The sequence below is a fragment of the Rhinopithecus bieti genome, unplaced genomic scaffold (genome assembly GCF_001698545.2).
Source record: "Rhinopithecus bieti isolate Rb0 unplaced genomic scaffold, ASM169854v2 scaffold_2888, whole genome shotgun sequence".
NCBI classification, from domain to species: domain Eukaryota; kingdom Metazoa; phylum Chordata; class Mammalia; order Primates; family Cercopithecidae; genus Rhinopithecus; species Rhinopithecus bieti.
This window is the reverse complement of record NW_016804209.1, coordinates 2,559,790-2,586,217: the sequence shown is the minus strand read 5'-3', so window position 1 is coordinate 2,586,217 and position 26,428 is coordinate 2,559,790. Positions and strand designations below refer to the sequence as shown.

The 26,428-nt window shown below is 40.4% G+C and overlaps 1 protein-coding gene and 1 long non-coding RNA gene across 28 annotated transcripts in view; one reads left to right on the top strand and one right to left on the bottom strand.

The window, feature by feature from the left end:
* PCM1 (pericentriolar material 1) overlaps positions 1-10,710 on the bottom strand; it is a 107,170-nt gene extending 96,460 nt beyond the window's left edge. For 9 of the 27 annotated variants that reach the window (XM_017867231.1, XM_017867243.1, XM_017867244.1 and 6 more), the window contains exons 1-2: positions 10,173-10,710; positions 8,798-8,868 (exon numbers count right to left, since the gene is read on the bottom strand). The gene's annotated coding sequence lies outside the window, so the exon portion shown is untranslated. Of the gene's footprint in view, positions 1-8,797; positions 8,869-10,097; positions 10,117-10,172 lie in introns of those variants that run through there. The other 18 variants (XM_017867254.1, XM_017867257.1, XM_017867249.1 and 15 more) reach the window with 6 other exon arrangements.
* Positions 10,711-11,013: 303 nt separating this feature from the next.
* LOC108526471 (uncharacterized) lies at positions 11,014-26,402 on the top strand. The gene is made up of 4 exons (XR_001884533.1): positions 11,014-11,103; positions 13,074-13,198; positions 23,875-24,609; positions 26,316-26,402. It is a non-coding gene; the product is annotated as an uncharacterized LOC108526471 (long non-coding RNA).
* The last annotated feature ends 26 nt before the right edge of the window (positions 26,403-26,428 follow it).

Here is a 26,428-nt window from a genome sequence, read left to right as displayed (position 1 = left end):
CCAAGTTGCTCTAATTCTGAGATCTTAACTCATCCCATTCACTACAGAAAAAATATGAAAAGGATTATCAACTCTGAAAAAGGAGAATTTGTCCCACAGATGTTTTCATGCTAGAATATCTACTATAATAACACATTACATCAACAAATTATACAGCAAATTAAATTTTATCTCAAAATAAAATGATAAAATTCAACAAAATATTAATGTAAAAAACCTTAAAATCACAAATACATTGACCATTCCCATTATATTTTACTGTTCGTTTTTTTAATGAGCATATATTACTTAAATAATTCTCTAAAGAGTTGAAAAGAAGTATATTTTAAACCAATAGTCAACATTATGCTTAAAATAAGACACGAAGGACATCCCTAATAAAGACCAAAATAAGAATGCTACATATCAGTTACTTAGCATTCTTTCAGAAAGTCTATCAAGCAGAAAAATATGAAACAGAAATATTAACATTGAAAAGAGAAAAGGTGGTATTCTTAAAGAGTCTGTGTTTTCAAAAATCTAGAGAACATCAAAATATTACCAATACCACTTAGAAAACATAATGGGGAAAAACGATGCCACTTATAATGGTGACAAATATATAAAATGTCTAGGAATAATAATTTGGCTTCATGTCAAGAAGCACTATTAAACACTATAAAACAATACGGGAGAAAACATGTGAATAAGTAGAAAAAGTATCTTCCATGATGGGAAAGTAAATATTACAATCAACCACTTTTTCTAAATGTACATTGGCTTAATGTAATTCCAATTAAGATTCCACTGGAATTCTCCAAAGAACTTGAGAAAATAATTCTAAAATTTATCTGGAAGAATGAATAAGTCAGAAAAAAAGGTACCATCTGTAAAATAAAAGCAAGAATAGCAACAGAGGTCAGGAGGTTAGAAAGCTAATCCAAGTTAGCTGTCTATATGGTTTCAACAATGCTGTCTATATGGTTAAATTAGTACTAGCTGAGGAACAAAAACACTCAACTACATGCAACCAGAAAAACGTGGTTAACAAAAATTAGTAACAGCTAACACATTTTATTTTGCTTACTATATGCCAAACACCATGCTAAAATATTTTATGTCCATTATGTCATTTAACCCTCACAACAATTCTATGATGTAGGAGTGAGCAACTGATAGAACTATTTGCTAACAGATTTGAAAAACATACATTTAGAGCTTTAACAGTTTTTCTTAGTATTCTTCACCTCAGTCACAGAAGAGAGAAAAAATGGTTTGAGTCACTACTTTCTCAATTCTCCCAAGGATGGTACATATCCAGAACCATCCATCCCAGACACACAGAAAAAAAGTTAATTCACAGTAAACAACAGATGCCTTAGGGTATTGGAGCTTAATTCTCTCCCAACTGAGAAAGGCTGCCTTACATCACACCATCAAAATAGTCAAAGATTAAAACAGAATTTTAAACACAAGATTTGTAAAAGACAAGAAAATAGAATGGTTTTTAAAATAGAGAACTTACTAAATTTAGAACACAAAGAAATAAAAAATAAAAAGTTCAACAGATTTTATTCACATAAAAGTAAATTCTAACTGTGCTGAGGATAGTAAATCAGAGCTTGGGAGAAAAAAAAAATCTGAAAGAGATATGAAGTATAGTTAATACCTTTGTTATACAGAGAATATGTTTTAAAAAAATAAAACTGGAGAAATATAACCAAAACAAGTAGTTTGCAAAAAAAAAAACAAAACACGAATATATAAAGTCCAATTGCAAATTAAAATAAACTATTAAATTTGCTAACTTTCATATAAATTACATATTATCTAATTCTGATGGTAGTAAAGGGAAAATGAAATTCTCAGGCACTATACTGAGAATATAAACCAGTATTAACATTTCTGGAAAGCATTTAGGCAATACTGTATCAAGAACTAAAACTGAGTTTTTGAGGGAGTAATTCTACCTCTTCATAAGTAATCTGAGAAAACAACCTTAAATGTGGTGGAAAGAACTATAATGAAGTTATTATGCAATAATTGTGATAAATTAAAATATAACACTAAACGTCAAAGGACAAAAATCAATGCTTTCAGGCAAACTGTACTACACCTGCGGGGTAGAATACTAAGTACCCTTCAAAATATGTAATTATGAAGACAGGACAATATAACCTGTCGTTATATCATGGAAAAAGTAATATAAAAAAGTAAAAAAGCTGTATGAAAAATTATATATAAATTTTTTTAAACAAAGTTAAGAAACTTTATTAAAATGCTTTCACAAAAGCAATTATTGGTTACAGAGTAGGCACTGGTGATCTTTCTTCTTTTTTCGGTCTCATGTATTTTCAGGAAACAGTTTACATAATTATTTATACTAGAAATATACTTTAAAACTTTAAAAAATAATTAATATCCAGAGAAGTATATACAGTGAACCAAAATGACTAATTTAAATAAAATATTTTGCAACTACTGTTTTCTACATATCACGTAATTTGTAATACTGAACAATAAAACAAGCATGCAATAGAAGTGATGCCACATTTAAAAGTACTAAAAGCAATTGTTTTGAAACGTAAATTGGAAGGGAAAATAAAGACATTTAAGTCAAAATTATTACATATCATTTTTATCTTAAAAGAGTATGTTAGCTACACTTTCTATCAATAGAATAATGAAGCAACAGTAAAGTAAGATAAATGTATTAAGTATGTATCTGGGTCGAGGTGCGTGTATCACGAGGTCAGGAGTTTAAGACCAGCCTGGCCAACATAATGAAATCCCACTTCTTCTAAAAATACAAAAATTAGCCAGGCTTGGTGGCACACGCCTGCAGTCCTAGCTACTACAGAGGCTGAGGCAGAAGAATCAATTGAACCCAGGAGGCAGAGGTTGCAGTGTGCTGAGATTACGCCACTGCACTCCAGCCTGGGCAAAAGCAAGACTCCATCTTAAAAAAAGACCAGAAAGAATGTTTTACCTTCTATTTTCCTATTACGATAAATTCCCCCTAAAATGCAGAGCTTGTTCCAAAGACCTATTTCTGGTTAACGACTTTGAACACTACTAAAGTAAGTTTTAAAACAATTTTAAAACTGTATACTGTAATTCGTTTGAGAAAATAGATTTTTTAAAATACTTTTAAAAGAAAATTAGTAAAATCTTATCTAGTAAGTTGGTAAAATAAACAATTTCATCCACTGTTACACTGTGACTGCCATGGGAGTAGAACACTTTATAACTTAACAATGATGATACCAAACGTGTTTAAAAGGCACAGTATTAGTATGCCTTTAAAAAGTAAAACTGTAAGTACGAAGCTAAAGACATTATTGCATATGGATCAATTCTTAACATATTAACATTCCCAACATTTCCCGAAAATATTAAGTATCTCCCTCATAAGAGGTAATGGCATGTTACTTCTTCTTCATGCCAACCTCTTTAACCACCTCAATGTCACCACTAAAAATACAGGATCTCTGCCTTCTAAACTTTATTCTGCAAACACATTAATGTATACTAGTATTCAGAAGTACAGAAAGTATTCCAATAACAAAAAGACTAAGGATGTACAGAATACCAATTCAAGCAAAATTTCTGGGCAGCATCAATAGAACTTGGTGACTATAGTTCCCCCTTACTGCAGCTTTGTATTGCAGGATTATAGTTACCCATACTCAACCATGGTCAGAAAACAGGTGAGTACAGTATAATACATTATTCTAAGTGACAACGACCACATTCTTGTCACTTCTATTGCAGTATATCGTTGTGACTATTCTATCTTACTAGTTGTTAACCTTTTACTCTGCCTAATTAATAAATTAAACTTTACCACAGTACGTACATACAGGAAATAACATACACCTAGAGTTTGGTACTACCCAGTTTCAGGCATGCACTGGGGGTCTCTGGAAGGTATCCCACACAGAAAAGGGCAAACTACTGTATTATGACGTGGGCGATAAGGAAGTGGAGGAGTTAAAGGATAAACCCTAGGTTGCTAGAAACTGGGTATGTGACACACAGTTAAACTGATCAGAAAAGCAACAAGTTTTCTTTGTTGAGAGATGATGATAAGTTCAAGTTATAGAAATGCTGAGTTTGAGGTGCCTATAGCGCACCCAATTAAACTGTCTAGTTGACAAATAGTGACCTACCTCTCAAGAGAGAAATCGGGGCTGGAGAGTCATCCACTCAAAAAGTGGGACAGAGGACTCAGGGAGACGATAAGGAGTAAGAGAAGACCAGATCTTAAATACACTGGTATTAAATAGAGAGGCAGAGGAAAAGGACACACTAATATACTAATGAGGTACAGAAAAATAGGAGGGAAACCAGGAAAGCCTGTCAAAAGGGGAAAAGTATATCAAGGAGAATGTGATAAGAAACCAAACAGTTACCTTGCCAGATAAGAGAAGGACTGAGAAGTATCGTCCTGGATTTAGCAACACGGTTACTGTTGACCTTGGTGAGAAATTTCAGCAGGGGTGGTGAGGGTTAATTTCATAACTGAAACATACTATTGGGAGGAAGGGGAATAATAAAGGAAGTAATTAGCTAACATTTTTAAGGAATCAGCCTATGATGAGAAGCAAGCAGAAGACGGTCATAAAGAAAGTTTTATTAAAATGGAAGTATCTTGAGTATGTTTACAATTTGTTGGTAAGCAGGGAGATACTGATCAGGTGTGGTGGCTCATGCTTGTAATCCCAGCACTTTGGGAGGCCGAGGCGGGTGGGTCACCTGAGCCAGGAGTTTGGGACCAGTCTGTCCAAAATGGCGAAACCCCGTCTCCACTAAAAATACAAAAATTAGCCAGGTGTGGTGGCATATGCCTGTAATCCCAGCTACTCAGGAGGCTGAGGCAGGAGAATAGCTTGAATCCAGGAGGCGGAGGTTACAGTGAGCTGAGACTGTGCCATGGCACTCCAGCCTGGGCAAAAAGAGAGAAACTCCGTCTCACCAAAAAAAAAAAAAAAAAAAAAAGAGGGAGATACTAAAATGCAGAAGAGAAAGGAGATAAGCAACTAGCATGTGGGCTGTGAGAAACCAGGGGCCACTAGGATCCAGAGCAAAAGACAAATGATTAGCTTTAGACAGGAACAGGAACACCTCTTTAACTGAAAAAACAAGAAAGGATGGAATCGGTTGTAGGCTGGCTAGCAGCTGTGGTGGTAGGAAACCAAGGGTGCTCCTAAGTGTTGTGAAGGAGGAAGGACTGTACATTAAGTGTGAGGGTGAGACAGCAGTGTCTGAGAGATCGTAGAAAAGTAGGAAAAGGAAAATGACTCTGAACAGCAGTACGGACTCAGGGAAATGAGAGACTATTCACTGATATAACAAGTACCACAAATATTTTTTTCCAGCAGTGCTCAGAAGCCTCAATATAAACACTCCACTAAATCCATCCAAGGTTGAAATTTTGCCAGGCAAGTTTAACAGAAAGACAGTAAGATAAGAAAACTGAAGCTATAAGAAAACAATTGGTAGAAGTGATTGATGACAGTACTATGGGCAGCTGAACGGGGATAAAAATAAAATCGTTCTACTTTAAACATGCACTTCTACTCATGCTACGCTTTACTAAACAAAGTTGAAACTATTATTTCCAAGTTTCATTTAGCTATTTTTGACAGCCTTAGTGGGCTTATCTTTTTTACAAAGACACAAAAATGAAAATATACTATGGCAGTATTAAGCTACTTTCAATAATTTTTTTTTTTTTTTTTAAGAAAATCCTGTTAGGCTGGGCGCAGTAGCTCACGCCTGTAATCCCAGCACTTTGGGAAGCCAAGGTGGGCGGATCATGAGGTCAGGAGTTGAAGACTAGCCTGACCAACATGGTGAAACCCTGTCTCTACTAAAAATACAAAAATTAGTCAGACATGGTGGCACGTGCCTGTCATTCCAGCTACTTGGGAGGCTGAGGCAGAAGAATCCCTTGAACCTGGGAGGCAGAGGTTGCAGTGAGCCGAGACTGCGCCACTGCACTCCAGCCTGGGTGACAGAGCAGACTCCATCACAAAAAAAAAGAATATCCTGTTGCAGGATTCCTACTACAGACGTATTACGATAAAATATCACAGTATTAATTACCATGAAAATACCTATGACTACAGTTTACCTTTGAAATAAGAATATAAGGTAAAGAACAAATTCAAAGTAATCGAATAATCAGGCCAGATGCAGTGGCTCATGCCTGTGATCCCAGAACTTTGGAAAGCCAAGGCGGGCGGATCACTTGATTCGCCTGGTCAACATGGCGTAACCCTGTCTCTACTAAAAATGCAAATATTAGCCATGTGTGGTGGGGCACGCCTGTAATCCCAGCTGTTTGGAAGACTGAGTAAGGAGAATCAATTGCTTGCACTCAGGAGGAGGGGGTTGCAGTGAGCCAAGACGGCACCACCGCACTCCAGCCTGGACAACAGAGCAAGACTCTGTCTCCAAAAAAAAAAAAAAAAAAAACCCAAAGAAATCAGTAAAGAAAAAAATTATTTTTTTCTCAAATGGCATTAAATTACTCATAGTCCCCTCTGAAAATATCTATCCAACACATTCTCGTAATTTTCCCGACAGTAACTGGCTCATGGTTTCACTCTCTACTTCATTCCCTGCTTTCATGACCTAAACACTTGCAATGACTTTTCTAGGACTCTGACCTCAATTCCAATATCCATCTCATCTTCTCTATTCCAATACTGAACTGATCATTTCTTCGGGATCCTGAACTTCTGAAGTTCCTCTTTCTGATCATAAGTTTTTGCATTCTACTTCTCTCACTTTATTCCTGCTGAAACTGCTCTTAGCCTTCCTGAATACTACCAGCCCCTTAATCATTTCTCTCTCCCTAAATCCACCAATCCCTTGATTCCTTACTCAAACCCAAACCCAAGTAAGTCATTCCAAAAAAGCCTTGCTAGCTAGCAACCTTCACTTCCTCACCTACTTGCCTATCGTGTCAACTCAATTCTGGTTGAACCCCAGTATCTGTTTTCCCTGCTACTATTCTTAAGCTGTCAAAAAGTGGGGAAATAGTCATAAAATGGCATTAACTGTGATCACTATAAAGGTATGCTACACTCCACATACACATATACTTTTAAAATGTAAGTTTACTCCATGAGGTAAGGCACCCTGTTTTGCACACTGCTGTATCTCTAGTACTGTAGCCATTACACAGCACGCTGTAGGGCACTCAATCAAATCTGTAAAAATGAAAGTACTGCTATGTATCTCCGGTTGCATTCTTAGTTCTGTACTGTGAATCTCACAACCTTATTACTTTCTCCAAGTCTCAAATCCACTTTCCTCCTTCAGAAAAAAATGACCAAATCTCCCACTGAAAAAACCCAGGTCTTTCAATTTAACTCAATTACCCTTTATTTTTATTCCTCTTATCCATCATCTTCCCCAATGTGCTAAAAGGAAAATTTTATAACTAATTTTATAATTATTGTTTATTTTACTAAAGCCTACCATACAGCAATCACTCTAGTATTAACTCTAATACACACTCACATGTGACCTTTCCCTTGAGTTTCATTTTTCTTACCCTGTTTTGTTAGTCTTCCAATTTAAAAAAAAAAACCCACTGAGAATTATAATTAAGATACACATCAACTACCTATTTGTACTTTAAGTCTCATTTGACATCCTCACAGGAGAGCTATAAAATAAAAATCTGTCTGCTTTTGTAGAAAGTAAGCATATGTATTAATTTCTACAAAACTTTCTTTTCTTTTTTCTTTTTTTTTGAGATGGAGTCTCGCTCTGTCGTCCAGGCTGGAGTGCAGTGGCACAATGTGAGCTCACTGCAACCTCCCCCTCCCAGGTTCACGCCATTTTCCTGCCTCTGCCTTCGGAGTAGCTGGGACTACAGGTGCCCGCCAACACGCCCGACTAATCTTTTTTGTATTTTTAGTAGAGATGGGGTTTCACCATGTTAGTCAGGATAGTCTCAATCTCCTGACCTTGTCATCCGCCCACCTCAGCCTCCCAAAGTGCTGGGATTATAGGCGTGAGCCACCGCGTCCAGCCCATTTCTACAAAATTTTCAAAATGAACTTTCTTAAAATTTTAACAGTAGAATTAAATTTAGATTATTTCTTTCTGAGGTTTTTTATGAAGAGATATTATTTCTAAAAAGCTTTTAACAAACTTCTAATTATCTTTTAGTCATTTTTCCAAACTGTCCTTTGCAAACAATTATTTAACTTCTCCTAGTAAACTTACATTCTACAGCACTGACTTTATTCTACTGGACAGAGAATCTTTATGTCACTTGCATGTGACTAGGCACTAAAAGTAATATTTAAAGTAATTTTATACCAGGAAAGAGAGATTGAAGTACAAAAAAGAATAATAAAGTAATTTTAGACAACTAAACTTCGACCAAGGTATAACAAGTTCAAAAAGTAGAGTTCATGAACAGCCAATTAATAGGAATGTTGTAGAAGAGAACCCGAGATTAAATGGATTTGGTAAGAGAGGCTATTCAGTTACAGGACAAATTCAAACAGGTTAAAAAATTCTGGGAAGACAAATAAATTCCAAACGGTACTGCATAAACCATTCTACTACTTAATAGTTAGGAATGACATGGCCTTTCCTAATAAAGATATACGGGCAGGCCAAAGCAGCATGCCGAAAAGCAGAGCAAACAGGGCGGTGAACCCAGAATGTTTGTTTACTAAGCAGAGAGGGTCCTCAGTCATGCACTGTTATTTTGACAGCAGTGTCCACCATAAAGTCTTCTTCAACTCTAATACAAAGGATAATACAGATCATAATGTCAAATTACCTGTTTAGAAACTAGTTTTTGCAGCTCAGAAACTGCTCCTTTCCCGCTCCACACTTCAAAGCTGTTTCCCGCTTAGGATTAAAAATATATATCACTTAAGTAAATTACTTACACTACGAAATACAGAACAACAAATACTACAGTTTTGGTCTAAAATATGTTTAGAAAGATCAAAAGAAGGGAAAAAATATAATTTATCCATATTTTAAAGTTACCTGAATTCTTTTGGAGAACAGTGTGATATGCATAAATGCTTAAATCCTCCAAACTTCTAAAATCCTACCAAACAGCAAAGTGGTATCTACTTCGGAACAGTATAACAAAGATGGTTAGCCCTAATTATCCTTTAATAGTCTATACCAAAGTTTACTCCTCTGACAGATCGAGCTTCCTGTTACTCAAACTATTTAAGAACCTCGTATATCCGATGATTTTAAAATGTTTGCTCATTTAAAAGCTATTGTACTTCACAGTAAAATAACCTTGTCACTAAATAAATACTAGGTTTCCCTTCATTTCAAAAACTCTGTATTATATTGGTGTTTAGTGGCCCTTACCAGGAAGGTGCTAGGGAAAGAAACGAGCAGGTGCACCCGAGGCTCTGCAACACCCACTCCCGTAACCAGAGAACACCAGCAGGTGGAGTCTGGAAAGCGGTTATGGGGTGGGGGTGGTAGGGGCGCCCAGAAAGCCCGCTTCTTCCAGCGCCCAAACACGAACATTCACCCGTAAGACACAAGATACAGACCTCAACCCGACCAAAAAAATAAAATAAAATAAACCAGGCGAGTTCCTGGGGAGTGGGCTGAGGGATGCAAAGTTGGCGCGCCCAGCCTCCCTGGCGTGGCCTAATCCCCAAACGCCAGTTTCTGCAAATCAAGCAACGTTTCCCCCAGTCCCACTTGGCATTTAGTCTTCCCCGGTTCTAGGCCCAATTCTAACTAGATCTGCAGGAAAGGAGAAAAAAGGGGCAATAGTAACTACATTAACATTCCCAGGAACGCCTCCCCCGTCCCCTCGGCTCCCACAACACCCAGACGGCGGAAATCCTGCAGCTCAAAGCCCAACTGCAACTCTTCCCAGTCGCGTCGCTCCTCATCCGCCCTTCTGCACCCCAACTCTGGACACCGAGAGCTCCACAGAATAAAACAGGAGGGAACGCGGGGATGAACTATGGCCACCAAGGCCTGTTTCTCTGAGAACTCGACCCAGTTCCCCTGGCACCCAAACCAGAGCCCCGCTCCGCTTCCTCCGCCCGCAAGGGGCATTCCCGGAGCCACCGGGACGCGGGGCGGCCTACCCGGCAGGGCCAGCAAGAGGGGCGAGGAGCAAAGAAGGGAGTCCTCCAGTCACCAACGCGTCCCGAGGTGCTCACCCGGGGATTCCGGCGGTCGGTCCTGAGGGAGGGGGCGGACTGTCCGTCTCCGGCACAGGAAGCCCGGGACAGGAAGACCCGGGAGCCTAGCGAGGAGGCGTGGGCCGGTGGCCAGACCCAACAGGGCCAAGTGTCCCGGAGCCGTTACTCTCCCGCTCCTGGGGCGCGCCGCCCTCGGTTGCCAAGGGCTGGGGACGCGCAGGCATTACCTCTACATGCAGCAGCCTCTCCTGTCAAGGGCGGAGCGGCGGTCAGCCCCCACGACCCGCCACCGGCAGCGGTCAGCCCTTGGAGACCGCAGCAGAGAGGCCCACACGTTTCTTGGCTGCCTTGGCCCCAATGGCCGCCTTTTCGACCTCAGCTACGCAGCGCCAACCGCCGCAGCCACCGCCATCTTAGGACCTCATTGTGGTGGGAGAAGAGGGGCGGGGGGACTGCAGAGGGGGCAACACGCGGCGGAACATGCGCCGTCTCCTCGGCAACGGCCGCGCGGGGGCGAGAAGTCGCCCGGGCGGGAGCCGCGGTGCGATCTACACGCTAGACTGGAGTCATGTGACCCGCCGGAGTCTGTGGTGTAGCTTCTGGCTCTTTAAGTCGAAAACAGATTAAACGAACGAATCCGCCCCCCACGCCGAGGAACTACGTATCCCAGAATGCCACCTAGACACCCCACCCCACCGTGTTCTAAACGCCTGCCAACTACAGGTGCAGGACTACAGATCCCAGCATGCTGTGCGCTTCCGGCGCTGATCGCGTAACGTGGGGCCCTAGGCCTATGCGGAAGTGGATTGGTCCCTCAACCCGTGGAGAAAGAGCCGAGGCGCCGTGGCGTTTTTTCGTGGGGGTGTCAGCTCCGGCCGTGCGGAAAGAAGGAGCGAAGACCGGGATCGCTCTTCTGCTCCTTCCTCACCAACAACCCCGTCCCAAAGAGGTGGAAACAGAAGAACTCTTACGATGTAGTGCAGCCTCCTGATTTTACATATGAGGGCATTGATCCACGGAAGTTAAACAATTTGCCAAACGTCATATGTACTACTGAGTGGGAGAATCATACATATTGTTGATACTTAATGCCAGTTTTGGTTAATGTCCTTTTTCCTTAAAAGAGCCAGATGATTTTAATCCAAACTTAATTTCAGTAAATTTTCTCTGAATTATCTTTTTATTTATACTCTCCTGTTACAGCTCTATTAAGATTAGTAAATCGGCAGATCCTGTCTTTAAAAAACAGACAAAAATCAGTAAAGTGACAAGGCCTTCAGTGTGCCTGACTGGAAAGTTAAAACACGTTTCAGTTTTAGTTGAGCGCAAGGGCATTCCTCTAGTTTTACGCAGTTTGTAATTATAGGATAACTTTTTAAGCAAAATAAAGGTAAAAGGAAGAATTGCTTTCTGGGTTTCAACAATAAAAACAAATTGTTCCTAAAACAGGAGATCTGCATCTCGGTACACAATTCAGATAAAACTCTTCTAACCCACTGCAATTTGCTACCGTAGGTTCAGTCGTGAGTGCATTGATCGTTTGCACTGATACTCGTTTGTCAGACACTTTTTCCTCATATTCTGTGTGCGTATCGTTAAGTACTGAGGTCGCAAAAATATAGTCCCTGCCGTTGAAGAGCTCATTTTAGTTAAGGATGGGAAAGTGGAGTGTGATGTAAATAAATGTTGTGTTGTAAAAAAAAGTGCTGTGGCAGCTGAGAACACAGAGCAGCTAAACGCTCAGGTGTTTATTGTAGTCCGGAATGCCGTATCCTAATTCCACCACTCCAGGATCCTGGACAAGCGACATGCCTTTCTGAGCCTTAATTGCCCCATCTATGAAATGAGGCAGAAGGAATAATGCTGCCTACCCTGAAGGGATTTTTTTAAAAAAGTTCTTAGAGTTTATTTTACGCCGGGCACAATGTAAAGCACTTCAGTTGTGATTTTCTGAATCCTGACAGCTACCCTGAAGAGGCTGGTTCTGCATCTGACCCGTTTTAGCGATGAAAGTTTATATAAATCACACTTTTAGCAGCTACAAGTGGTAGAGCCCAGACTTAAAAGGAGGTCTGCCTGATTCCTTAAAGATTTTTTTAATTAAATAAAATGCATATGAAAACACTAGTGTATGTTGAGGCCCAAAATATTAGCCCTCATCGTTATTTTGTTTTATACATAGGTATTATTATTAAACGTATGTAGAAGCTGTTATCATTAAAGCAATTCTAATTCAAAAACATGAAATTATATTACCTAGTAGTCATTAGGTTTTCTGAATTTGTGAAGGCCCAGAATGTCAATACTATTGTTTGCTAGGAGGTAGGAGGAATCTGAGAAATATTTACGTTGAAATGTAGAAGCTGTTATCATTAAAAGAATTCCAATAAATTTGAAAGCATGAAACTATAATATCTACTAGTCATTATGTTTTCTGAGTGTATGAAGCCCCAGAATGTCAATACTATTGTTTGTTAGGAGGCAGGAGAAATTTGAGAAATATTTACATTGAAAAAGGTTCTCAAACTCAAATATGAGCATTCCTGATCTTTGTAGGAGAAGAAGGAAAGAAAAAAACCAGAAAACGATTAAATTATCCCTGGCTTTCAGAAATTTAACATCTATTTTTAGAAACAAACTTTATCAAAATGAGTCGATTTAGTATTAATAGAGTGTCACTATGCCAAACATATGATGTAGACGCTGACTGCTTTAGTAATTTAGATTTTTAAAATAGGGTTGTTCTGTCTCAGAGATAATGATAGCTCTAGGATTTATAGGTAAGATGAAATCAGGGGCAGCAGTCCACGGAAATGTAGATAGGAAACAGAATAATGGCCTCTAAGAGATAAACACTGAAACTGCATTTCAGTTTTCCACATTCAAGAGAACAACCTAACACATGTATTAAATATGCAGGGGGTGGAAGTTCCAAATCGCAGAATGATGTTCAAGGAAGTGGGATATGCTAAGAATACAGACCACACATCCAGAATAAGCAATGGACAACAAGCAGACTGGCTGAAGTAGAGGATTTACATATGGTAAGTGATGGGGAGGTGGGAGAAGGCAAGGTTTATTAGCAGGTTGGGGCCAAACTATAGAAAGTCAATTACTTATCTAAAGAGTCTGGGCTTTGTTCTTCAAGTAGTGTGAAACCATTTGAGACTTTGAAAGAGGGCAATGCTGTAATGAAATGGTTATTTGAAGACTTCAATCTAGTGACAATGTTTTGTAAAGACTAAGAAGAGAAGACAAGGAGAACAGGTGCCAACCTGTCATGAAGTAATGAAGGCTTGGCCTAAGGTAGTAGCAGGATGAATAAAGTAAGGGATTTAAATTTTTATTAACGTAAACTAAATCAGTTGTTAAGATGTGAAAATACTATTTCTGTTTCTTGATATGTGGTAGGACACTAACCAGGTGGTACTTACAAGATAACACAGCCGGGCACAGTGGCTCATGCCTGTAATCCCAGCACTTTGGGAGGCTGAGGTGGGCAGATCTTGAGGTCAGGAGCTTGAGACCAGCCTGACCAACATAGTGAAACCCCGCCTCTACTAAAAATACAAAAATTAGCCAGGCATGGTGGCATGTGACTGTAATCCCAGCTACTCAGGAGGCTGAGGCAGGAGAATTGCTTGAACCCAGGAGGCAAAGGTAGCAGTGAACCCGGATCATGCCATTGCACTCCAGCCTGAGCGAGAGTCTGTCTCAAAAAAAAAAAAAAAAAAAAAAAAACTTGGCACTATACTGTTTATCTCTTTAATCTGTAGGCTCCTTATCCGCAAATGGATTGTAAGCATGTGTGTGACAGAAACCGAACCTTTTGTACTTTTTATCCTTTGAAAAACAAGTTTTCTGCAATACCTAATTTTAACCTGCAGATGGTGATAGAACTTAAAGGAAAAATCTTCAGGGACAATACGCTACTTTATAACTGGATGTTATTTGTTTTTATTATGTGATTTTTTGATACACCCAAAAGAATATGTGATATACATGTAAACTCTATAGTACAATATTGACAACCGGGCGCGTTATACGCCTGAAATCTCAGCTACTTGGGAAGCTGAAGCTGGAAGATAACTTGAGGCCAGTCGCTCCAGACCAGCCTGAGGAACTTAAGGAGACTGTTTCTACATACATACATACATACATACATACATACATACATAAAGTATAATAATGAGCAAAATACTCAAGAACCCACAACCTAACCTTGAATAGAATTTAATCAAAATGTGTCCGGGCAAGGTGGTTCATGCCTGTAATCCCAGCACTTTGGGAGCCCGAGACAGTTGGATCATTTGAGGTCAGGAGTTTGAGAAAAGGCAACATGGTGAAACCCCGCCTCTACTACAACTACAAAAATTAGCCTGACATGGGGGTGCGAGCCTGTAATCCCAGGGAGGCTGAGCCAGGGCAATATCACTTGAGCCCGGGAGGCAGAGGTTGCAGTGAACGGAGATTGTGCCACTGCCCTCCAGCCTGGTGACAGAGCAAGACTCCATGTCAAAAAAAAAAAAAGAACTTAATCAAAATGTTTAAGGAGTACTCCCTGCCACATTTTCTTCAAACTGTTTGTTTTTCTTTGTAGGCATAAATACTATCCGGAATTCAATGTAATTCCTTCATTTTATTCATATGACTATGGATATCCCTAAATAATGTGTTTGATTTTGCTTGTTTTCAAGCTTTATATAGATGATATCATACTGAATATATTTTTGCTTGACTTGCTTTTTTCATTCATCATTGTGTTTCACCGATTCATCCATTTTAATGGGTATAAACCCTAAATTTATTAAAAGCAATACGTAAAATTAATTTTTGAATATTCCTTAAAAATATGACTTGGCTTTCTGGGTAACTTAATGGAAGAAGAGATTGGTCATGCCAAACAAAGGAGTCATTGGAGGCCTCTGACCTAGTTCTTACACCTTTTGGTTAAATTTTAGCTCTGTTAATTTCTCTATCTTTTAATTTAGCCCAGAGTTTCTTAACCTTGGTACTGGTGACAGTTTGGGCTGGGTGATTCTTGTTATGGGGTCGGTCCTGTGCATTCCAGGAGGTTTAGCAACATCCCTGGCCTCTACACACTGTATACCTAGAGCAAACCCCTGCCCATTGTAAAAACCAAAAATGCCTCCTGGCATTGATTGCCAAGCATCCTCTGGAGTTTGGGGAGGGAGATTTTTCTTCCGTAACTCTTTTGCTCAAAAACTTAAAAGATGATGTATATAATCTAATCAACCAGCCATTATATAATTATATCAACTAATTCTATCAAATCCACATGCATCAGTTATGTTTCAAGGCTCTTTTTGCCTTGCTCTGTTTCCCCTATATCTAATTACCAGAACATCTCTCATTACTGCCTAGTTTGGATTCTTTATTATTAGATTTAAAAATACATAATTACTGCTGTCGACATACAATATTAACGTTTATAACAGTCTAAACTGCCCCTTCCTTCATAACCAACTTATGTTCTTTTCTTTCAAAAATCACTCATTTAATAAATATAACCCTTGCGATTCTGACAGTTTCATCTATAGTTGCATTTCATCAGTTTTCACATGGCTTTACTTCTACAGAGTTGTGATTACTACATGATTCTTCCTGTCTTTTTCTTGTATGTATGTTTTTATACCATCTTCTCTATTCACTGAAAATGTGGTCAAAGCTGCAATCAGGTAGTAAAATCTTGAGTAAACTGCTTCCTTCCCAAGACACACCAAGTTGGAGAGGTTTAAACAAGAGATATGAGTAACAATTCTTAAAAACTACAAGGAAAATAATCTATATCTTTTTCCCTGTTTCCAACCAACCCTATACCAAAACCGTTAAACCAGAACTAGATAACTAGATATATGTTGGTAATTAAGTAGAAAAATTGGATAATTAGGTGAGGGAGTTCCAAAAATATGGAAATATGGGCTGATACAGATTTTGTTTCCCAATTCATAGGAAAAATGTTAGAAAGGCATGAACATTAAACCTCACCTTTTACTTTTAAAACGCTGTTAGTCAAAACTAAATGATATGAAATAAGGACTCACAATTGTCGTGGTTATAGGGTATAATCTGGAGTGACTTTATAAAAGATGGTTTCTGGGTCAAATAAGTTTTTATTCACAGAAATAAGGAGAGCTGCAGGTGACAACTAGATTTGCAATATGCATCCATACAGACTAGCAGAGGAGTATGCGGCATGATTGGGGTTGCAATGATCCACATTAAATTCATGGCATTATGTAGGAAAGCTACAGCTGTATATATTATAATTTTTTTTTTTTTTTTTTGAGATACAGTCTCGCTCTGTTGCCCAGGCTGCAGTCCAGTGGCACAATCTCAGCTCACTACAACCTCCACCTTCCGGGTTCAAGTGATTCTCCTGCCTTAGCCTCCCAAGTAGCTGAGATTACAGGCACGTGCCATGACACCTGGCTAATTTTTTGTATTTTTTAGCAGAGACAGAGTCTCACCGTGTTAGCCAGGATAGTCTCGATCTCCTGACCTTGTGATCCACCCACCTCGGCCTTATAATTTTATTTTACCATAAAAGGCTTCCACATTGTGATTCTCCTTCCATGAGAAAGATCCCAAAGTCAGGGAAGAACTAGCAAAACGTGTGAATTCAGATTAACCAGGTGAGAGAGAATGCCCTCTCTTTACCAGAAGAACTAAATTATCCCCAGGGCTAAAAACCAAGGAAGTTGGATGGCAGGCCGGTCTATCCAAGACTCTCCCCAGTCTAGATAAGGAAACAAGTAAAACCCTGACAGTGGGTGAAACACACTGGTATTGAGGAGAGGTTTGTGGGTTAAAACAGGGGCCTGGATGTGGGCCCAGGTGGTCAAGGACTGGCCTACAGTGTGCCTGTTTAAGGATTAACAATATATGCTTTAGAATAGTGCTTTATTAATATAGTCATGAACCATAAGACTAGCTTGTGCTTAGTCCAACAATATAAGAATCAGGCGGTGAGCTTGCTTGACTGACCACAGAGTGGAACAACCAATCGCGGGAAGTGTGTGGAGCCTCTAAGCGAGAAAGCTTGCTTATTGCTCAGCCTCCCGCTTGAGTCCCTGAACAAAGGTCTCGTGGGAAGGGAAGCGACCCCGGATCCGTTCCCCAGAAGGGAACTGCAGGAGGCTGCTTGTAAAAGAGGAGAAGTCCTCAGCGGTAGAGATAAGGAGGAAGTCTTCTATATCTCCCGCTCCTTCCCAGAGGCGGAGAGCTCTGCTGCTCTGCTGATGGTGCTTGGGAGTGGACCGCCCCTTTGATGCACAGGCCTGTGTCTGACGGGCTGTCTGCTTTCACGTCCTGTTCTGTTCTGTTAACCACTTAGTTGGACTCTGATGATTATCTGTAAGTTAAACATAGAGTATTAGCTTACATAGTGGAATAGTAAATAATATTAACTTGCTGATGACGCATGCTACCCCCTCTGCCACCTCTCCCCATGGTCACCTTATGATCAGCCCACCATCTGCCCACCTCAGCTGATAGGATCAAAGGAATTGTACTCAATAAATATCAGTGGAATCCAGAGCTCAGGTCCTTCGCAGTTTCCGGGTTGCGATGGACCCCTAGACCCACTTTTGTTAACCCTTGAACTTTGTGTCTTTATCTTTCTTCTCATTCCGTCGTCTCCATCGGGAAGGGGAGAACCCGCATGTGGTGTAGTGGGCTGGTTCTCCTACATCTTTGGTGCCCAACGTGGGCTTCTTGTACCCAGGTGAAGTTACGCTTGAGCGTAGTCATTGCGGAGACCAGTCTGTGGAGGGACTCCCGAGAACGTGTGGTCGGCCTTGCAGTAAGCCTGTGCACTCAGAGTATTCCAGGGACACCATGTGACAATCGGAAAGTAAGCACTCTGCTTACTTACACTTTGTCAAACTCCTCTAAAAGACGGGGAAAATAAAGGCTACCATAGAAAACTTGATTACTCTGTTTCAAACAGTAGAGCAGTATCTTGGTTTCCTGAACAAGGTCCCGTGGATTTAAAAGATTGGCAACAGGTTGGAATTGCCTTAAAACAAGTTCATAAGGAAGGAAAACTTATTCCTCTAACGGTCTGGTCAGACTGTGCTATCGTTAAAGCAGCCTTGGAACCGTTTCAAACGGAAAACGAGGTTTATCCTCCAGCAGAAAGAATTCCAGCGGAGGAAGGCGGTGCTGCTGCCAATATAAATACAAAGGAAAACGAAGGAGGAGAGGATAATGAAGAAGATTTTGTGGAAAGCACAGGCAAACCTAGAGATGACTTAATTTCTTTTGAGGAGCATGTGGGACCTCCAGCTGCTCCTAAAATAGAGAAGCTATTTATGCCAATATGTTTAAAACAAAGAAGGGCCTTGAGGAATCGTCAGCTCCTCATTGAGATCGTCTGGAATAGCCGCCTCCAATAAGGCAATGTAACCTGGAACCTTGAGGTTTGAATCTCAAATTTACCCTGTTTCACAAATGGATAAATTAGGGGCTCAGGAATCAAGAACACGTTTTGCAGCACCAGAACAGCAAAAGGCTGCGCTGCCACCTAATGTCAATGAATCACCATTACAAATGGTTATCGGCAGGCTAGGGCAGCTGGAGATTCCAATGCCCGGCAGTTGACAGTAGTTTTGCAACCCCCACAGCAGCAGGGTGGTGCCCATCAGGCGGTATGGGAACCATATTCTTTCAAACTGCTTACAGATCTCAAAGCAGCTGTTGGTCAGTATGGTCCCAATTCGCCTTTTGTCTGATGACTATTACACTCAGTGACTTAGGAGAAGCAATTGGCCCCGGACAATTGGGAGATTGTAGCAAAAGCCACTCTTTCGCCCTCCCAATTTCTTCAATTTAGAACTTGGTGAACCGATGAGGCTCAAAATCAAGATCGAAAAAACCGTGCTGCTAATCCTGTTGTTGCCATTTCACTTGAACAACTGTTGGGAGTTGGGGGCCAATGGGAAACTGTACAACAGCAACTACTGCTTCAGGATGATGCCTGTGAACAAATTCACAGTTGTTGCTTGAGGGCATGCAAAAAAATTCAGGACCCGGGAACTACTTAATTCCTCTTTTAATTCTATCAGACAAGGCTCAAAAGAACCATATCCCGATTTTATTGCTCGTCTTCAAGATGCAGCTCAGAAGGCTGTTACAGATGAAAGTGCCAGGAAGGTGATTGTAGAATTACTGGCTTATGAAAATCCCAACCCTGAATGGCCATCAGCTATTTGCCTTGTGAAAGGAAAGTTTCCGGTGGAAACTGATGTACCAATGAGTATATCAGGGCATGTGATGGAATTAGTGGAATCATGCATAAGTCTATGATAATGGCTCAAGCCATGGCAGGATTAAAGGTGGGAGGCCCAATGAAAAACTTTTCAGGCAATGTTATAACTGTGGTCAGTTTGGACATACAAAAAAGGAATGTAAGAGCAAATCAAACAATCTAGATCTAATCAAACAAAGGAGCCACCTGGCTTATGTCCCAGGTGCCAGAAGGGTAAACATTGGGCTAAACAGTGTCACTCCAAATTTGATAAAAATGGCCAACCGTTGCAGCCCCAATCGGGAAATGGGAAGAGGGGCCCGCCTCAGGCCCCGCTCCAAATGGGGGCATTCCCTCTCCAGCAGTTTGTCCCTCAGTCGGCACCAGTGCCTTTAATCCCTCCAGGGACACAAATACCTTTAGCCTAACCACCACAGTAACACAATTGATGTCAGCTACAACAGGGAACGCCGGTTTAGATTTATGTTGAACCAGAGCTGTGTCTCTACTTCCAGGGGAACCACCTCAAAAGGTGCTCACTGGAGTATTTGGACCTTTACCTGAGGTAACAGTTGGACTTGTTTTAGGGAGATCTAGTCTAAATTTAAAAGGAATTCAAATTCATACTGGAGTGATAGATTCAGATTTTGTGGGAGAAATTCAGTTGGTTATTAGTTCTAGTATTCTTTGGAGTGCAAACCCGGGAAATAGAATTGCTTACTTGTTATTACCTTATTTTCTAATTGTTGTTATTACCTAAGTAGGAGAAAGTACAGTAAAAAGAGAAAGTGGTTTCGGCAGCACTGATAGCAAAGGAAAAGCAACTTATTGGGTAAATCAAGTTTCTGAAAATAGACCTTTGTGCACAGTAACGATTCAGGGAAAACATTTTGAAGGACTTGTCGTTACAGGCGCTGATATTTCTATTATAGCCCTGGATCAGTGGCCAAAAACATGGCCCAAACAGAGAGCTTCTATGGCTTTAATTGGAATAGGCACGGCATCTGAGGTTTATCAGAGTGTTACAATTTTACACTGTTTAGGACCAGATGGACAGGAGGGCGCCATTCAACCTATGATTACTGCCATTCCCATTAATTTGTGAGGAAAAGATTTGTTACAACAGTGGGGTACAGAAATCACCATTCCCTCTATAATTTACAGTTCAGAGAGTCAAAGCATGATGACTAAGATGGGGTATACTCCTGGAAAAAGATTAGGAAAGAGTGAGGAAATAACTCAGCCAATTGAAGCTTCAGTTAAATTTGACCGAAAAGGAGTTGGGTATCCTTTTTAGGTGTGGCCACTGTTGAGCCTCCAAAGCCCATTGAAATGGAAAACTCAAAAACCTGGGTTGGTTGATCTGTGGCTGCTTCCTCAGCAAAACTGGAGGCATTACATTCACTAGCAAAAAGAGCAATTAGACAAAGACATATTGAACCTTCTTTCTCACCGTGGAATTCCCCAGTTTTTGTAATTCGGAAAAAATCCGATAGATGGTGCATGTTGACCAGCAGTTAATGCAGTCATTCACCCGATGGGGGCTCTCCAAGCAGGGTTGCCATCCCCGGCCATGATTCCAAGAGAATGGCCGATGGTAATAATTGATTTGAAACATGGTCTTTTCACTATTCCTTTGGATCCCCAGGACTTTGAAAAATTTGCATTTACAATACCTGCTATAAATAATAAGGAACCAGCTACTGGGTATCAGTGGAAAGTTTTACCCCAAGTAATGTTAAAGAGTCCTACAATTTGTCAAACTTTCGTTGAGAAGATCATTCAGCCTGTCCGGGATCAGTTTCCTCATTGTTACATTATTCATTATGTTGATGACATTTTATGTGCTGCTACAAACAGGGACAGACTTATCAAATGTTTTTCTATGTTACAAGAAATGGTGGGGCTTACAGGTCTTGCTATAGTGCCACATAAAATCCAAACTACCACACCCTATCATTACCTAGGAATGAAGGTGGAGGAGAGAACATTTATGCCTCAAAAGGTAGAAATTCAGCCGGGCGCGGTGGCTCAAGCCTGTAATCCCAGCACTTTGGGAGGCCGAGATGGGCGGATCACGAGGTCAGGAGATCAAGACCATCCTGGCTAACCTGGTGAAACCCCGTCTCTACTAAAAAATACAAAAAACTAGCCGGGCGAGGTGGCGGGCGCCTGTAGTCCCAGCTACTCGGGAGGCTGAGGCAGGAGAATGGCATAAACCCGGGAGGCGGAGCTTGCAGTGAGCTGAGATCCGGCCACTGCACTCCAGCCTGGGCGACAGAGCGAAACTCCATCTCAAAAAAAAAAAAAAAAAAGGTAGAAATTCGTAAGGAGTCCTTAAAAACTTTAAATGATTTTCAAAAATTATGAGAAGACATTAACTGGATAAGGCTAACCTTAGGAATCCCCACTTATGTGATGTCTAACTTGTTTGCTTTGCTGAGAGGGGATCCAAATTTACATAGCAAAAGAACTCTGAGGTCCTGCGACAACTGAAGAGTTAAGAATAATTCAGGAAACAATTCAAAGTGCTCAAGTCAGTAGAATAGATCCCAGTGTTCCATTACAGCTCTTGGTGTTCCTACTCTCCTACTCTCCAGGAGTGATTATTCAAGATGCTGACTTGGTTGAAGGGTCGTTTTTACCCCACAGTATGACTAGGACTTTTTCAATTTACTTAGATCAAACAGCTTTTTTTTTTTTTTTTTTTTTTAGCATTAGAAATATTTTATTTCCTTTTTTCTTTTTTTTTTTATTATACTTTAAGTTCTAGGGTACGTGTTGCATAACGTGCAGGTTTGTTACATTGACTGTATACTTGTGCCATGTTGGTGGTGCTGGCCCCATCAACTCGTCGCAGCACCATCAATTCGGTCATTTATATCAGGTATAACTCCCAATGGCAATCCCTCGCCCCCTCCCCCCCCTCCCCGGATGATAGGCCCCCCGGTGTTGTGATTTCCCCTTCCCGAGTGCCAAGGTGGATGCTCATCGTTCAGTTCGCCTGATGAGTGAGACCATCGGGTGTTTGGTTTTCGTCTTCTTGTGATAGTGTTGCTAAGAATGGATGGTTTCCAGCTGCATCCATGTCCCTACAAAGGATGCCAAGACTGCATCCTTTTTTATGGCCTGCATAATCATCCATGGTGTATATGTGCCACATTTTCTTAATCCGAGTCTGTCCACAGGATGGACATGTTTTGGGTGTGTCGATTCAGGAGCGCCGCTTTGCTATTGTGGAATCAGTGCTGCCAATACACCATGTGTGCACATGGTGTCGTTTATAGCAGCATGCTTATGAATCCTTTGGGGGTGATAATACCAGTAGTGGATGGGCTGGGTCATATGGTACAATGCTAGTTCTAGATCCTTGAGGAATCGCATACTGTTTTGCCATTCATGTTGAATAGGTTTACAATCCACCAACAGTGTAAAATGTGTTCCTATTTCTCCACATCCTCTCCAGCACCTGTAAACAGCTATTCTTATAGGCCAAGGCCCATTTTAAGGAATAGACTCACTGGCACGTGTCCAGATAAAATTGTAGTTCCTTTTTTAAACAAAGCACAGGTTCGACGAGCCTGACGAGCCTTTATAAATTCATCAGAATGGCAGTCAAATTTAGCTGATTTTGTTGGCCACATAGATAATCATTACCCTAAAACAAAAATTTTTCAGGTCCTAAAATTGACTTCCTGGATTTTACCTAAAATAACTAGCTCTGTCTCCTTGGAGTGAGCTGCAACTGTCTTTACTGATGGCTCTCAGAATGGAAAAGCAGCTTATACAGGACCAGAAGAAAAGGTTATTTAAACCCAGTTTCATTTTGCACAAAGAGCTGAGCTACCAGCAGTTATATCTGTATTGGAAGATTTTGATCAACCTGTTAATATTGTCTCTGACTGTGCCTATGTAGTTCAGGCGACAAAAATGGTAAAAACAGCTTTAATAAAATATATTTCTGGTGATCAGCTAAATGTTTTGTTTAGTTCATTTCAACAAGCAGTTAGAGTTCGAAATTTTCCTTTTTGTATTACACATATTCGAGCTCACACAAATTTACCAGGATCTTTAATCCAATTAAATAATCAAGCAGATTTATTAGTGACACCTGTTTTAACAGAGGCTCAAGAATTCCATTCCTTAACTCAGGTAAATGCTGCTGGATTAAAAAATAAACATTATTGACCTGGAAACAAGCTAAAAACATAGTGCAACATTGTCCACTATGCCAGGTGCTACAGCTGCCTACTCAAGAACCTGGAGTTAATCCTTGGGGACTTAAACCAAATGCTCTTTGGCAAATGGATGTGACTCATGTCCCATCATTCCGAAAACTTTCTCTTGTGCATGTTACTGTTGATACTTTTTCTCCGTTTATCTGGGCTACATGCCAAACTGGAGAAAGTACAGCTCATGTAAAATGACATTTATTATCTTGTTTTGCAGTCATGAGTGTGCCACAGAAAATGAAAACAGACAATGGACAAGGATATTGCAGTAAAACTTTTGAAAGTTTTGTTCAGCAATGGAAAATTGTACACACTACAGGAATACCCTATAACTGCCAAGGTCAGGCCATAGTAGAAAGGGCTATTCGGACTCTTAAGACACAATTAGAAAAACAAAAGGAAGGGGGAAGTAGTAAGGAGTATACCACACTCCATAGGCAGTTACAATTAGCCCTTTTGACTCTAAATTTTTTGAACATTTCCAGAGATCAGGTCTCCACAACAGCTGAACAACACTCTTCTGGACAGAAAGTTAATTTACATGAAGGAAAAACGATCTAGTGGAAGGATATCAGAACTAAAACTTGGGAATTAGGATAAATTATCACCTGGGGGAGGGGTTTTACTTGTGTTTCACCAGGACACAATCAAACACCCACTTAGATACCCAAGAGACATTTGAAATTCAACAGTGAACGCTACACTGACCGGACAGAAGAAAGGGAAGAATCGAAAGAGGAGGAAGACTGGTCCCTCCGACCTGTCCTTTCCGGAGCTGAGAAGGATGGCCAAGCTGAGTGTCTCAGAGAAACAACAGAAGATGGAGAAGACTGGCCAGGCTACACCACCGACATGAGGACAGATAAAGAAGCTGACTCAAATGGCAGAGGACAGCCTAAAGGAGAAACAACTGGCAATTACCCCGGGTAATATGATCTTGGCTGCTTTAATGGTAATTACCGTGGCGGTAAGTCTCCCTGCTGTCTGGGCTGAACAAAATTTTACATACTGGCTTATGTTCCACTTCCTCCTTTAATTAGGCCAGTTACTTGGATACATTCCCCTATTGAAGTTTATACAAATGATAGTATTTGGATGCCTGGGCCGGCTGATGATCGCTGTCCTGTACAGCCTGAGGAGGAGGGCATGTTGATGAATGTTAACAGTGAGGTATGAATACGCTCCAATTTGTTTAGGAATTGCTCCTGGATGTTTACCATCACAAATACAAAGGTGGATGATTTACGTACCTCCTTATAATCATTTCCAACCTAGTTATCACGTAGTGAGTGGAATATCTTTCCGACCTATCATGACTGCAAAACCTTATGGGGGTGGTTATTTTCGGTCAAATTTAAAAGTCAAAAATTACAAACCTAACGGATTGGCTTGTCCTAAAAGAAATCCAAAATGGTCAGAAAAACTAGAGATTCTTACTTGGGAGGGTTGTGTAGCAGATGGTGCAGTAGCTTTGCAAAATGATTCTTATGGAACAATTATAGATTGGGCCCCCAAAGGATCCTTTGCTAGAAATTGCACCGGACAAAATGCTGGGCGTGCTGAGGATTCCTTCATTATAGATCATAGAGAAACTCCCAATAATCCCCCCACTTTAGTTAGAAGATTGGAATCAGTATATCCATTTAAATGGGAAGGTAAAGGTACTGCTCCTCCCCGGGCAAAGATAATTAGTCCAGTCATGGGTCCAGAACATCCAGATTTGTGAAAGTTGCTTATGACGAATGAGAGTGTAGAAAGGGGAAGCATCATGGGGAACAAGAGGTAATAAGTCACTGTTTACCATGCTTCTTCAGTCTAATCAGTCTATTTCTCTTCAAAGTTGTCTTAAACCTCCTTACATGTTGTTGGAAAACTCATATTTTACCTGACTCTCAAAACATTACTTGTGACAATTGCCGTCTGTTTACTTGTATTGACTCTTCTTTTGATATGAGGAATAGCATTTTGCTGGTCCAAGCCCAAGGGGGCGTTTGGATTCCAGTTACTCTTAACAGGCCTTGGGAGGCTTCTCCCTCTATTCATGTAATAACTGGAGTTTTAAAAGGGATTCTTAATCGTACAATAAGATTTATTTTTACTTTAATTGCTGTGATTATGGGCTTGATTGCTGTCACCGCCACCACAGCTGCGGCAGGTGTTGCCTTGCATTCTTCCATTCAAACTGCTCATTATGTTAACGCTTGACAGAAAAAATCCACTAGATTATGGAATTCTCAGGAAAAAATTGATCAGGGATTGGCCAATCAAATTAATGATTTGAGGCAAACGGTCACCTGGGTAGAAGATCGTGTTATGAATTTAGAGCATCGTATGCAAATGCAATGTGATTGGAATACATCTGATTTTTGTATTACTCCTTATTTTTATAATGTTACTAAACATCAGTGGGAAAAGGTCCGACGCCACTTACAAGGAAGAGAAGATAATCTAACCCTGGATATAACTAACTTAAAAGAACAGATTTTTGCAGCATCGCAGGCTCACTTAAATGTGTTGCCTGGAGTGGAAATGTTTGCTGGAGCCACAGATGGGCTCTTGGAGTTCAGTTCTATCAAATGGATTAAAACTCTGGGAAGCTCTGCCATTGCTAATTTTGTTTTAATTTGTGTCTGCTTATGTTGTCTGTTTTATATGCAGATGCGGAAAGCGGCTCCTGAAGGAAAATCAAAACCACGAGCAAGTTATGATTGCGATGGCTATTTTAAATTTTTAAAAAGTGGGGGAAATGCGGGTCAAAACAGGGACTTGGA